General features: G+C 46.8%; 1 protein-coding gene across 12 annotated transcripts in view; it reads right to left on the minus strand.

The window, feature by feature from the left end:
• The window catches only part of Trappc9 (trafficking protein particle complex subunit 9), a 477,026-nt gene that overhangs the window by 179,811 nt on the left and 283,196 nt on the right, over nucleotides 1-14,019 (minus strand). For 3 of the 12 annotated variants that reach the window (XM_063263584.1, XM_063263585.1, XM_063263583.1), the window contains one exon: nucleotides 1-14,019. This exon is cut by the window's right edge and continues 20,363 nt beyond it. The exons of the other annotated variants lie outside the window; for them this stretch is intronic. The gene's annotated coding sequence lies outside the window, so the exon portion shown is untranslated. 12 annotated transcript variants of the gene reach the window in all.

A 14,019-nucleotide genomic window follows, 5' to 3' on the forward strand; every position in this document is an offset into this window, starting at 1 on the left:
TCTCTCTCTCTCTCTCTCTCTCTCTCTCTCTCTCTCTCTCTCACACACACACACACACACACACACACACACACACACACACACACACACACATGCTTCCCCCACTGCTCCCTGAAAGACAATCAGACACACCAAAGCAAGGTACCCAGTAATTGATTCAAGAGAAGTAGCCTATCCTCATTCAGCAGCGGATAGGCATGATGACAGTGCCAGTGCTGTGATGAGCTGTCCTCCTTGGCAGGATCTAGGATGTACCCAAAGCGTTCCCACCTTCAGGACCAGGTGAAGAGCATCCTCTTCAGAGGTGCACTGCAGGCTGCACTCTCTCCATTGGATCCAAAGCCCTGCTACTGGATGACCCTGACCCATTCTAGGATCTGTTCCCACAGAAGCAGGTAGACAGAATTTAATCCTTAGACCCAACATCTGGAGCTTGCCAGGAGCTCATTCCCATCTCTTGGAATCCCACCCTGATGTAAAGCAACTAGCCAGACCCCATCCAGAGTGAAAGCCTTGGGGACAAAGATGTTCATATCTCACCTCAGACCCCAAAGCCAGGTGACTTCACTGAGTCACTAATGGCACTCTAGTCTGGGAGTCAAGCACCTCCATCACATATTGCCTCTTGGACAGACTCAGAACCACATGGTATGTCAGTCAGGTTGAAAGTCACTCAAATAGGTGAGATGTAGTTCTATCATGAACCAAGGGATGCAGAAGAATCTTTTCAGAGATGGACACTGTCTTCTTAAGGAGATATGAGCAAGCACTGGGTACACAAGATATCCCCGAGGAGGGCTTCTAGTATACTCAATGCTTCTCTGAATTTTGTGAGCCTTTCAAACAGATAGATAGATAGATAGATAGATAGATAGATAGATAGATAGATAGATAGATAGATAGATAGATAGATATCATTGACACTTTTTATAGGAAATAAAATAATCAATGCACTAAATAGTTAAATAGCAAACATGACTCTTATTTTTAAATATGTACTTAGTGTCTAATCATCAAACCATGGAACATATTTGATTTCTTCCCTGTTTATAACGGCTGTTATTGGTTGTCAATTTGACTATATCTGGAATGAACTACAATCCAGAAATGGAGGGCACACCTGTACCCCAGATCTTGAAGGTGGAAGACACAGGCTTCTGATCCAGATATTGACATGGGATGGTGCATGTTTTTGATCCAGATCTTGAGGCATGGTGGCCATGAAAAGCACAGAACCCAGGCAAGGTAGTATATTCCTTTAATCCCAAGAGACAGAGGAATGCAGATCTCGAGTTCAAGGCCAGCCTAAAGCAGAGCAAGTTCCAAATCTAGATATGATGATACACACCTTTTGTCTGGGCCTTACCTTCTGCTGGAGGACTATAACATAAGGGCAATGGAAGGAGGAAGATCTCCTCCTCTTCTCCCCCTCCCCTCCTCATCCTTGTCGTCGTCGTCCTCCTCCTCCTCCTCCTCTTCTTCTTCCTCCTCCTCCTTCCTCTTTACCTTCTTGTACTTACTTGCCAGCACCTCTGTTGGAACCTACTTCTTCAGAATTCCAGCTCATACAGAAAACCAGCTGAAACACCTACCCTCATGGCACTTAGCAACTACTAGATTCTTGGACTTCCCATTCACAGTTGCCCATGTTTGGGTTAAAATATAGAGACATTCCGTAAGTTCTGACTCTAGAGAACCCTGACTAATACACCAGTGGAGAAGTAGATACCCTGTGGGAAAGCTTAGAGCCGCTACTCTGAGCACCACTCTGTCAGCATGTGACAGCCAGGCCTTTGGCTATGGGGTCAACGATGTTTCTCAGCATTATGTTGGAGGTTGGAGGACATCAATTCAGCTATGAGGCACCTGGGGCCAGAGCTGTTCTCAGCTCAGAGAAACTGGCCATGCAGTCCTCAATGTCATCTACACTGGTGTCTTTGTTCATTTCTTCATTAAATGCCTTTGTGATTTGCAATGAACACAGGAACTCAAGCGTCAGTGGAAAGCCCACAGCAGCCTTGAGAACCTAACTGTGGGGTTATCGCCCTCTTCTTTACCCCTCTGCTGACAGCACCATGCACATGAAGTGAAGGAAACTCTGCAAGATGGGCAGCTTCATCAGCCCCTTGATTAGCTATAACAGTTCTAGCCAGGTAAAGAGGTTTCCAACCATAATACAGGCCAGCAGTACTTCTCAGGGTACTAGTTCAGTTCTCTGGCAACATAAATCATGACAGCCTTGCATCTTGGCACCTCCGGTACCCAAGGCCATAGGTCAAGTGACAAGGTCATTTCTAGGCTTGGTGAGAGAACACTGACAAGACCATCTGTGTTCCCACACCCAACATATCTAACAGAAGCCATCTATGATTATTCTCTGAGTATTAAAGGGCTCTGTGGAATATATTATAGGATACAAGGAAATCAGGCTTGCTGAAGTGACCAGGCATCTACTTATAGGTAGGGCTCTCAGTGCTGGGGCTAACCTCATTTTCAACAACTGCCTATCTAAATATGCCATATAAGTTTGGTGACAACCACATGCCGCTCCCCATGGTAAACACAGACTACAATGATGACCAGCCCCAAAACAAAGAAGACGAGCCCTCAGTCTTAGAGAAACCCTAAACGACCTCCACCCCAACACATTCCATATCCCATCCCCAACAGTGTCCATCCCTAGATCTTAACCCCGGGGGCATGGGGGACTATAGGGTCAGCAGAGCCACAGATCTTTGACATTTGTACATTCTACCTAGAAGGCAAAAGACATACATGTATGTGGCCAAGTGGGCAAATAGGCCTTGAAGGAAAAATGTCCTGTAGAACAGCAGTGGCAGTATACTAGAGAAGGGAGGGCTCTCAAAATTTCGCCAACATTACATAGTAAAGTAATTGGCCTTAGTTAGCACTTGCTAACTTGCTCTTCAATTGGTTAAAACCAAGATACAGAAAAGAAGAGGCAACTGCCCTGGACCCTGAACCCAGGCTACATCCACATCCAGGCTTTTGCATCATACCTAACCCACCTGGAGAGGCTGGAGAGAGCTCTGGAGCATCACCCACCCTGAGAGGCCAAGGTCGGCCAAACGCAGCAAAGCAACTGAAGGGAACCAGGCTTAGATTGAATAGTACTAGGAGGAAGAGATGTGCGCCTTGACCAGACAGACCAGATGTCAGCAACTGGAAGTTTGGGAGTTCTGAGCAGCATTACCACAGCCATGTCAAAGGTCAAGGAAATGGTGGTCATGAGTTCAGAAAATGCTACCTGCTCGTAGGCAGTCTCTGATGATGAACGAGCAGCCATACACCCCACAAGTGACTTGCAAAAAGAGAAAAGAAACAGCATGGAGTTTCCCTAGATTATTCTTTCAAGTTCATGTTGGAAGCGTTTCAAAATAAACCTGGGGAAGTCATTAGTAAAACAAGTGTGCTCAGGCCTTGACTTTAAAAATAGCCTCAAACTCTTGGGGTGTGTAAAGAAGCTGCCTTGGGGACACGTGTGTGCCAAGAACTGTCTGGGTGCTTTTTCTGAAGGGTTTTACTCTTTCCAAGAAAGCCCCTGCATGTATATGAGGACCTCCCTTTGCAGTTACACCAGCTGGGACTTGGCCAGGGTTGAATAACGAATAGCCAGTCACATGACCTTTGAAAGGACTGCTGTAATCCCACATCTGGCCATGTAAAGCCCTACCAATAGGCAGCCATTTCATGCAGCCAAAGCCTAGGTAGGTGCCAGGCCCATTCTTCAGAGCTCCTCCAATGTACAATGCCCTCAGGCCCACCCTAGTGCTGAGCATGGAGCCTGGAACACAGCCCAGTGCAGAAGACGAATCAACACTCACTAAGTCAGGGAAGGAACAAAACAAACACCTTTGGGCATTGGCAGTCATGCCTTTCAGTGGATTACTGTTTCCAGCTTCTGGGAGAATGGTTCCTATTATAAACAAAAACTTTATAGTCCTGCAGATGCTACCCCCCCCCTTTTTTTTAATGCACAGCTGTGAAAGAGAAAAAAAATATCCCTTGTGTGCTAAATATGAATTCCTAATTACATTCACCTAAGACAGATTTACTCTGAAGACTAAGAATAACTAAATAATATAAGTTACAAAGAGTAAGACTGGATGTCTGCTGAAAACACTAACCCAAAGGTAAGCTAGGATTAGTCAGCAAGGCATCCCAAGAGCTCAGGACTAACACAAAATGAGATGCAGAGGAGGGCAGGGCTTCATCTCCATAGCAAAGGCTCCATTACCACCAAGGCACCCAACTTCCTCTCTCACTCAGCCCTTACCTCTATCACTGATGGAGAGACACACACAGCAAGTCTGAGGTCACTCTGGGATGCAGGAGACTCTGCCTCTCAACCACAACAAAAAGGCAGTGGAGGGGGGCACAGGAGGGCAAACAGACAGGAAGGCAGGAAGGCAGGCAGGTGGGCAGGAGGGAGGGAGGATGGAGGGCAAGCAGGCAGGGAAGGAAGGAAGGAAAGGAGGGAAGGAAGGAAGGAAGGAAGGAAGGAAGGAAGGAAGGAAGGAAGGAAGGAAGGAGGGGACAGGCAGGCAGGCAGACAGAGAGGCAGGTAGAAAAGCAGGCAGAGGAGAACACTCGTTCTTTTATTTGTTGCTGTGACAAAACCCCAAGCACAGCATTTAGGAATTGTAGTCATTTATCCTGCTGATGTGACAAACACCTGACAACTTAAGGGGAACAGGGCTAGCTCTCGCTCACAGCTCGTGGGAAGGCACGGCAGCAGGAGCATAACAGAGCTGGTCACACTGTGTCCACAGTCAGGGAGCAGAGATGGATGTTCAGCACCCTTCCTTCTTCTTAGTCAGTCCTTGACCCCAGCCCACAGAACGGTGCTGCCTACTTTTAGGCTGGGTCTCCTACCAATCTAGAAAAATCCCTTCTAGATAAGTCCAGAGCCTTGTGTCATTCTAAATTCCGTAAATTTAAAACCTGTCAAAATTAACTGTCACAAGGAGGAAAGGCTTATTTGAGCTCACAGTTTGAGGGTATGGTCCATCACAGTGGCCACAGGAGCAATTTGTGGCCACAGTGGCAGGAACATGAAGCTCCTTCCTCACATCTGGGCACATCAGGAAGCACAGAAAGGTGAATGAATGTGGGGCTCTGCTGCTCTCCTCCTGTTTGCCTTTTTATTCAGTCCAAGTCCCCAGCCCATTGATGGTGTCACATACACTCAGGGTAAGTCTTTCCTTCTCAGTTAATTCTCTGGAAGTGCTCTCAGCTCTAGGTGTGTTCCTTAGGCAAATTCTAAATCCAGACAAGGGGCTAGGGAGGAGCTCTGTGGGTTAAGCACTTGTTGGCAAGCCTTATGAACTGAGTCTAATCCCCAAGGACCTGGATGGTAGAAGGAAAAACCAACTCTCACGAGCTGTCCCCTGGCATGCCTGCACACAATTTAATTAAAAGTAAAAATAAATAAATTCAGGAAAGTTAACAATGAAAACTAATCATTGCAGAATCGAAGTCTAAGAACCGAGCTCAGACACCAGCCTTGCACTTCAGTTCGGGACCCAGGCAAATGGCTTTGTTCTCTGAGTTTTGACTTCCTTACTGTGTAATAAGATGATAAAAGCTCACTCATCTGCAGGTGGCTACAGACATTAAATATGAGCATGTCCTAGGTCATAAAAGCCCAAGTCAGCTCTCTCTGTGGCCTCTTGAAAACAGTTGGTGACACCTATATAGGTCCAAGGGGCACACTCCCAGCACAGCCTTAGCATTGGAGTCCCAGGTAATGCCCTCGCCCACTTTCTGCCTGGTTGCTGCTTTTATATTAAGATGATTCTCGCTAAGGAAAATGGATAACAGTTATGGCTTAGCCCATCACTGCTGGAGATTAGTTAAGGCTTCAGAGCATTGGCATTCCCCAACCATTCTTAAATGCAATTTCAGCTTAATCTACACTGTGCGAGGGACCCACTGTGTGGCAAACCCACCATCTGCTGAGCTTGGTTGGAAGGGGATTCTGGTTTGTACTGCCCCTACCACCGGTTGTCATGCTTGATACCCTCCCCTTTCTTCCTAGAAGGGAGAGTTTGTCATCTGGCCTCTCACTGATATGCTGTTTAGACCTATTCCTCCTCTGGGAGATAGGATGGCACTGCCCAACCTTCAGGATATTGCAAGAATTTTCTTCCATGGGTGGGGAATAATCAACGTCTATCCCCTCTTCATGAAGTTCACCTTGGGAACCATAAAGTTCATTAGGCTTGTTTGCGTAGCACAGTTGAGTCTTTAGCAGTGAGTGTCATGGAAGGTCTGCCTCCAGCATGGACAGTGCCTTCCCCATGGCAGAGCAGATGGAACCCCTTCCCTAGTCTTTCCAGCCTAGACTCTCTAGCACCGCCTCTAAAACCAGGCCTTGTGCATCAGGGGGAAATTTACATGGTCATGGCTAGCAGGTGTAGCTGAAACAGCAGATTAAGGTCCAGTGACAACCCCTCCACACCCTTATTGTGGGAGAGAATGTAAACAGCCCACACCCCTGATCATGATGAACATGTATAACCAGACACAGCTGATCTCATAAAGATGGCCTCAGTTTGGCTGAGAGAACAGTCCCTTACAATGCAGGAGAAGATAAGAAACCTAGAATGATTATAACTCAGGCTTTGTGTTGGCTAAAAGATGGGAAATGGGCAGGAACATACATACATACATACATACATACATACATACATACATACATACATACATACATACATACATACAGGCAAACAGGGCCTGTGTCCTCAGCTCCTGGAAGCCACTTAGTCACTTTCTTTCCTTAAGAGAGGTAGTCCAGGATGACTGCTGCCTTAGAAAACCTGAGATTTCTTCTCTCCAGCTCAAATAGGGACTACTTAAAGAGGAGCCCAGTAATGGCGCAGCCCCACCTACCAAAAGCACAGGGCTGCCATTTTGTATTTTCAAAATCACCCAGGAGTGGGGGGCGGGGGGGCTTATGCAGTTTTCTCCCTCCCCAACATTTTTAAGGAAAAGGAGCCTAGAGTTTCTAATTTTTGTAACTTAAAGGATGTATACTCAGCTCGAAGGTCAGGCTGGAGTTCAACAGGGGGCAAACATGGGCACACTGTTCCCTTTCTCTGGGCCTCAATTTTTTTCATCTTCAAAACAAGAGACGTGTTCACAAGGCCTGTTCTATGGAAGGGAAATGCTCACCAAAAAAGCTCAGGAAACAACTTTGAAGTGGCCAGAACACTTCTTTGCCACTGTCTGTGCCTGTCCTGGAGGGAGACATGGCCTCCTACCCATCCTACATCAGAAGACCACTGCTCCTCCGTGCTTAGCTTCTCACTCCTGCATGCAGAGATGTGAGACCTAGCTCCTAGGGCCCTGGAGGCAAGCAGCCAGGTAGCTCCTACAGTTTTCTCCCCAGCGCCCACGAGCAGATATACAAGCTCCTGGTTGCTGTGGGTCACTTACAGAAACATGACAATGATCCTCAAGACATCCCCTTCCAGGACACCGGGAGTCTCACATCTCAATGTGCTAAAAATAGCGCTGGATGGAACAAGACTGGAAATGTGAAAGGCATGCCACTCATCCCTCAAGGGGGCAGGACTGGCTGGCGGAGGGACAGGACTAGCTGGGGGAGCGGGGCATCTCAGCTCAAGGGGGCAGGGGGAGCTGGGCTACACAGGACCAGAAGAGAGGCTGTGATGAAGAAAACTAGAATTGCCTGTGGAGAAGGGAAAAGAAGACACATGGAAGGGCAGGGCTGCCTTGAACAGGCTCTTGCCTAACCCTCTCAGTTCCCTCTGTCTGCTGCAGCACAGACAAACCGAACCCAGCACAGACAAACCCCTGAGAACCTGCCAGAGAAGGCAGATGTAAAGGTGTTGATCTGGGGCAAAGCCAGGTGTGAGCAGCAACTGGGCTCCTCTGCCAGCCTCTGCCCAAAGTAGAATCATATATCAAAAGTGAAACAGCATACACCAGCTGGGCATGGTAGTGCACACCTTTCATCCCAACACTTGGAAGGCAGAGGCAGGAGGATCTCTGAGTTTGAGGCCAGCCTGGTCCACATAACAAGTTCTAGGAGAGCCAGGGCTACACAGAGAAACCCCATCTCAGAAAAACAAAACAAAACAAAACCATATAAAAGTAACAGTTTCCCATTACAGTGAGATGGGGAGTAAGAAAAGGTCAGAAAACAAGGGGCCATCGGGGGCCAGGAACACACAATAATCAGCAACAGTAGATTGACCCCCAAACCCTGGACCCTGCTAGAGTGTAGACAGAAGCCATATGCACACCAGCAGCTGGAGCAGTCAATACATCTTCAAAGGGCAAGGCTACTTGGGAGCTCCTAGGAGAAGTCTCCTTAGCTCATTTCCTGAAAGCACTGCTTTGGCCATGACCATGAATGTGAGGTGGCCTAGACACACAGACCCAAAACACCCATTTGTTAAAGCCTTGGAACCCAATGTAGTGCTGTTGCAGGGTAGCAGAAACTTTAAGAGCTGAAGTTTAGCAGGACAGCTTCAGGTCATCAGAGACAATACACTACACTTAAAGGGGATCTGGGGACTCCTGTCTCTCTCTGTCTCTCTGTCTCTCTCTGTCTCTCTGTCTCTCTCTGTCTCTCTGTCTCTCTCTGTCTGTCTCTCTCTGTCTCTCTGTCTCTCTGTCTCTCTCTGTCTCTGTCTCTCTCTGTCTCTCTCTCTCTGTCTCTCTCTGTCTCTCTCTGTCTCTCTGTCTCTCTCTCTGTCTCTCTCTGTCTCTCTGTCTCTCTCTGTCTCTCTGTCTCTCTCTGTCTCTCTGTCTCTCTCTGTCTCTCTCTGTCTCTCTCTGTCTCTCTCTGTCTCTCTCTCTGTCTCTCTCTGTCTCTGTCTCTCTCTGTCTCTCTGTCTCTCTCTCTGTCTCTCTCTCTGTCTCTCTCTGTCTCTCTCTCTGTCTCTCTCTCTGTCTCTCTCTCTGTCTCTCTCTGTCTCTCTCTCTGTCTCTCTCTCTGTCTCTGTCTCTCTCTCTCTCTCTCTCTCTCTCTCTCTCTCTCTCTCTCTCTCTCTGTCTCTCTCTCTCTCTCCTGCGTCTGGGGAGGAACAGTTCCACCCCAGCAAGCTCAGCTGCCCCTGATGATCTGCTCCAGCACAGGCCCAAGGGATAACAGGCTGAAATGTACACATGTGGGCTTGGATCTGGTTTGCTAAGCTAAGTTGGTGGGCCAGTAGGCCCTATAGATGTTCCTGCCTCTGCCTCTCTGTGCTGTGTTTACAAAGGTAGCACCAGGCCTGGCTTTGTACACGTGTGCTGGGGTCCAAACGCATGCCCTTATGCTTATGTGGCAAGGCCTCCACAGGCTGAGCCAGCTTCCCATCCCTCCTCCAGTGATGTTCTGTACAGATGTTATCCACTATTAAAATTGCGATATTGAAGCTTCCTGGTACTTTTGTACTGCAGCACATCCCTTCAATATGTCAGTGCATGCATGGCATACACAGGTGTGTTGATGTTGAGTGAGTGTATATTCATAGTAGTTATAGCTTTCCTTTGGAATTGGCTGTTCTAATACCATGTAAAGAACTTCTTATTCTCATAGCCCTGAGATTCACGGGTTGTCTGATGTAAGTATAGCTTCTTCTGCTCCCTTTTGATTGCCTTTTCTACAATAGCTCTTCCTCCATCTTCCCACCTTAGCCTTCTTCTTCGTTTTCTACTCTGAACGGTGGTGAACCATGAAAAAACTTAGCATGTCGGGGACTGGTAAATGTTAGCTGTGCTGTCATTATTTCTTCCTCAATGTTAAAATTGTTTTAGCTCTTGTATCTTGAGAAATTTTCAGACTCTCAAAAATGAGGAAGTAGTGACAAGATTTTCTGCATATGCCTACCTCTGGCTTCTGCAACCACTGGGATTGAAAGGCAGGAAGCCAACATTACTACATTTCTGCTGATGAATGACAAATCTTATTCGAGTTTTACGTGTTGTCTGACTAATGTCCACATTCTGGGTCAGGGCCCTGCTCCAGACACACTGGATATTTAGTTGCCTTCTTTGCTCTGAGATAGCAGTTCCAGCTTCCTCGTCTCATGATGCTGGCATCTTTGAGAGCACTGGCCAGATGTCTCAATGTCTCTCAGTGAGAAACTGATGGACGTCACCTAGTGGCCTCCCAGGGAGCTCAGGGTGGCATCTGCCCCACTCAGTCTCATTGTGTCATGTCTTGTCCCTGATGACAATCCCATACCACATGGCCAGGTGGCTTCTCACATTTTCATTCCCTGAGACCTTACGAGATTTCCTTTTGTAATAAGCAAAGAAAATTTTAATCATAGATGGGGAAGGGTCCCGTGAGGTCTCTTCACTGGAAATTCCTGTAGTTGTGGGAAGAGCTCCATGTCTTCAGTGGCATAGCCACAGGTAAGTCACCTTTGCCGCATTAAATACCGCCCCATCTATCCTACTTATAACTCCCCTATCTATCAGTGAGGCAAACGGCCCTAACTGAGCACACACGGGCACGACAGCAGGAGGACTTGTTGAGGAGAAGGGATCCAGCAGGAGGAGAAGAAGAATGAGGAGGAAGGTGGAAGGGAGGGGGTGGAAGGGGATGCGGGCATGAAAGAACACAGCTAAAACCCTCTATGTAAACCTGCGAAAGCAGGAAACAGTCTTAAAGATGACAGAGTCCATACGGCACCCAATAAATCAAAATTCTGGAAAATGCAAAGCAATGCACAGTGGTGGAAAGATGACTGGTGTTTTCTTGGTGGGGTGTAGCGGGGCAAGGCAGAGCACACCACAAAGAAGCGCCTGCGAACTTGGGTTATGACGGACATGCTGATGTCCTACGTGACAGAGGTTTCACATGTGTGTGACATATGTTGTGATGGCTATTCTCGGTATCAGGTTGACTGCCTCTGCAATTAACCAAAACCTAAGCAACTGGGGACATCTGTGAGGAATTTCTTTCTCAATTAAATCACCTGAAGTGGGAAGAACCACCTTTAATCTGGATCTTTTAAGATGGTAAGGTCCACCTTTAATCTCAACACCTTCTGCTGGCATCCTATTTAAAGGACATGGAAAAAGGAAACTCTTTGCCTACTGTTATTCTGGCTGATAAGTCCATTCCTTTGGCATTAGAGCCTACTTCCTCAGAATTCCAGCATATATTGAGAACCACTTGGGACATCCATTTTCTAGCTTCTTGGAGTTCCATTGGTAGACAGCATTGTTGGATTAGGAGGACCACAGCCTGTAACACATTCTAATAAATCCCCTTTCTGTGATAGATATATAGACAGACAGACAGACAGAGATTGATTTAAAAGTGTATATTCTAAACATGCATGGCTCATTGTGTCTCCTGCATCTCAACAAGGCTATTTTAAAATGCAAACAAACAAGGACGACCATGCCGCAACATGGATGAATCTAAAGGACATGGATCCCAGTATATAGGGGAGTTGAGCAGGGCAGATATTGTCAGATTTATATATTTATATATGAATATAAAACAGCAAACTTCACAAAGCAGAGAGCAAAAAGGTAGAGCCCTGGGAGGGGGAAGGGCCTGGAAAGGGGCAGTAGGGCTGCTGTTGACCAAGCCTGTAAACTTTTGTCATGTAAGTTGAATAAGAACAGCAGTAGATGTACAATATCACATACTCCGGACAGTTTGTGGCCTACAGTTAACGATACTTGTATTAAACATGGAAAATTTTGTACAAATATTATGTCTCATGCCAAATGTTCTTATCAAAATGGAAGACATGGGAGCAAACCATCCCTCCACAGAGCTATTGAGCTGGTGTCTGGTGAAGTCAACATGGAGTGCACTAGAAGTCACTTCCCTGGGAGTCCCTAGACCTTGAGCTGGACTCCATCTCCCTTACCCAGGACTATTGGTTGTTCTCAGCATACTATGCACAGGACAGTCCTTAACAGCAGGGTCTCACAGGGACTGTCTACTCCTGATTTCTGGGAGACTGTCTACTTTGGTTTTAGAAGATTCCTGGATCAGCCCTTAAATGAGCAGAGATCCAAATCGAAGACAACGGGATTCATTTCCTCTCTCAAAAATCTTTAATACACAAGGTACAGGAGTTGGGATGCTGTGGCATAGGTACTGTGGTGTTGCTGAGAGTGAGTTCCCAAAGACTCTGCACTGGATTTTGGTGTCAGCTCAGTAGCTTATACATGATAGTATTAGCCTGTTGTAGAAACCTTGTTGAAACCTCTGCTCACTTCTCCTTAAATAAGGCCCTCAAATACCCTATCTCCTATCACCAGGGTCTCTTATGTGGATGGCTCTCCAACCATGCACTTGGCTATTTAGCTTCTCTTGTGCCCACATACCTCCACCTGTGCCCCGGAGGGATTCACTGTGGGAAAGAACCTTTGGAGACAAGGACCAACTAGGCAGGAGGTGCTTGAATAGACATGTGGAGGGATGGTCAGATCAGCAGGCAGATGGTGAGGAAAAAGTGGGGTATAAAAGAAAGGCATGGTAGGCAAGCAGAGCAGGCTTAGACAAGCCCACAGGGGCTCTGGCCAGGGTAGGCAGGGACAGAGAGGCAGATGGTGAGACAGAGAAAGAAGGAAACCAAAGGGCATGGGAATATATCTGGGAGTCAGGAGCTTCAACACAACTGATACCATTAGAGTCGCCTACAGATAATGCTTATTTTCCTAAGGACATCTCAAACATGAACACTAAAGACAACAGAGTTCCCCCTTGGGGCCAGAATGCTTGAGAGCTTGAGTTTAACCATACCAACACTTCTCTATCAGCCATAATCTCAACAGTGTAACTCACAAAGCTGCCTCAAGATTCCATCTGCAAAAGGAGAGTCTCTAACAGATAAAACCAGCACATAATTGTGCTTTTGTCTTGTTTTTAATTTTGCTTGAAATGTAAATTTCACTTTTCTAAGAAGGATGGCTTCCTTCATGAGTCTTTCCCCATGGTCTATCCTCACCCTCCTAGCCCCAGCTACTATTTCTCCCTATTTTTCCATCTACCCACTGAGTCTATGCTACTCACTGAGGCTTGGCTTTGAAAGTACATCCCCAGAGAGACTCTTATTGCCTCTGGTAACTCTCACACGGGGCCAATCTGTCACCCTAGCTGTGGACTTCATATTCCTTGGCACTGGTTGCTCTCCTATGTGTTTACATCCTATCTTTTCTCCAATTATACCTAATCTCATCCCCAGCGTACAGTGGCCCTGGGCACACATGGTCTCTTGGTGAATAGACCTAGCAGCACATGGCACCCAGAGGTGCTCTATCAACATACTCAGTGCCCCCTCGTGCCTCCAGATTTATGTTTCACTCTCTCCTTTCCATTCTCCTAAGTCACAGCTCCCCTGCATCCGAGTTCCCAAGATAGAACCTGATAGTTCTGAGGATGCTGACCCCTCTTCCCCACCAACTGGAACCCCCTCTAGCCCTCTGGTGCCCACAGAGCAACAGTCCTTCCAAAAAGCTTTTCCCAGGGGAGATGAATCCCTTCTTCCTTTGGGCCTGAGGATTTAGTCAATGTCTGTAGCATTTTGGGGAAGGGAGGATTGTTCATTACAGCACAGTACCTTTCTACAATGACATAGGCAATTAATTAATTTTCATAACTCAACTGCTGTATTTGGCAGGAAGAACAAATTCCTATGCCAATTATACACTAACCCACAAGACCCCTTCCTGAGAAATGTGAAGCCCAGCTTTGTGCTTGCACAATGCTAGATTGTGGGAGACCAGCAACTTTCTTTTGCACTCTTGTTTTACAGAGTGACATTCAATGGTATATACCTAGAATTCTCCAGTTGTATGAATTGAAGAGTGTAACTCTAGGTTACAAAGAACAACCATGAAAGGATGGACAGACAGACAGGCAGACAGACAGACACATAGACAATAGACACAGACACAGACACAGACACACACACACACACACACACACACACACGTGGGGTAGGGGGATAACAAGGCACTCTAAAGTTGGTAAGACAGACTCATTGGAAGGTAGTAGAGTGGGAG

This window comes from Rattus norvegicus, chromosome 7 (genome assembly GCF_036323735.1).
Source record: "Rattus norvegicus strain BN/NHsdMcwi chromosome 7, GRCr8, whole genome shotgun sequence".
Lineage (NCBI taxonomy): Eukaryota > Metazoa > Chordata > Mammalia > Rodentia > Muridae > Rattus > Rattus norvegicus.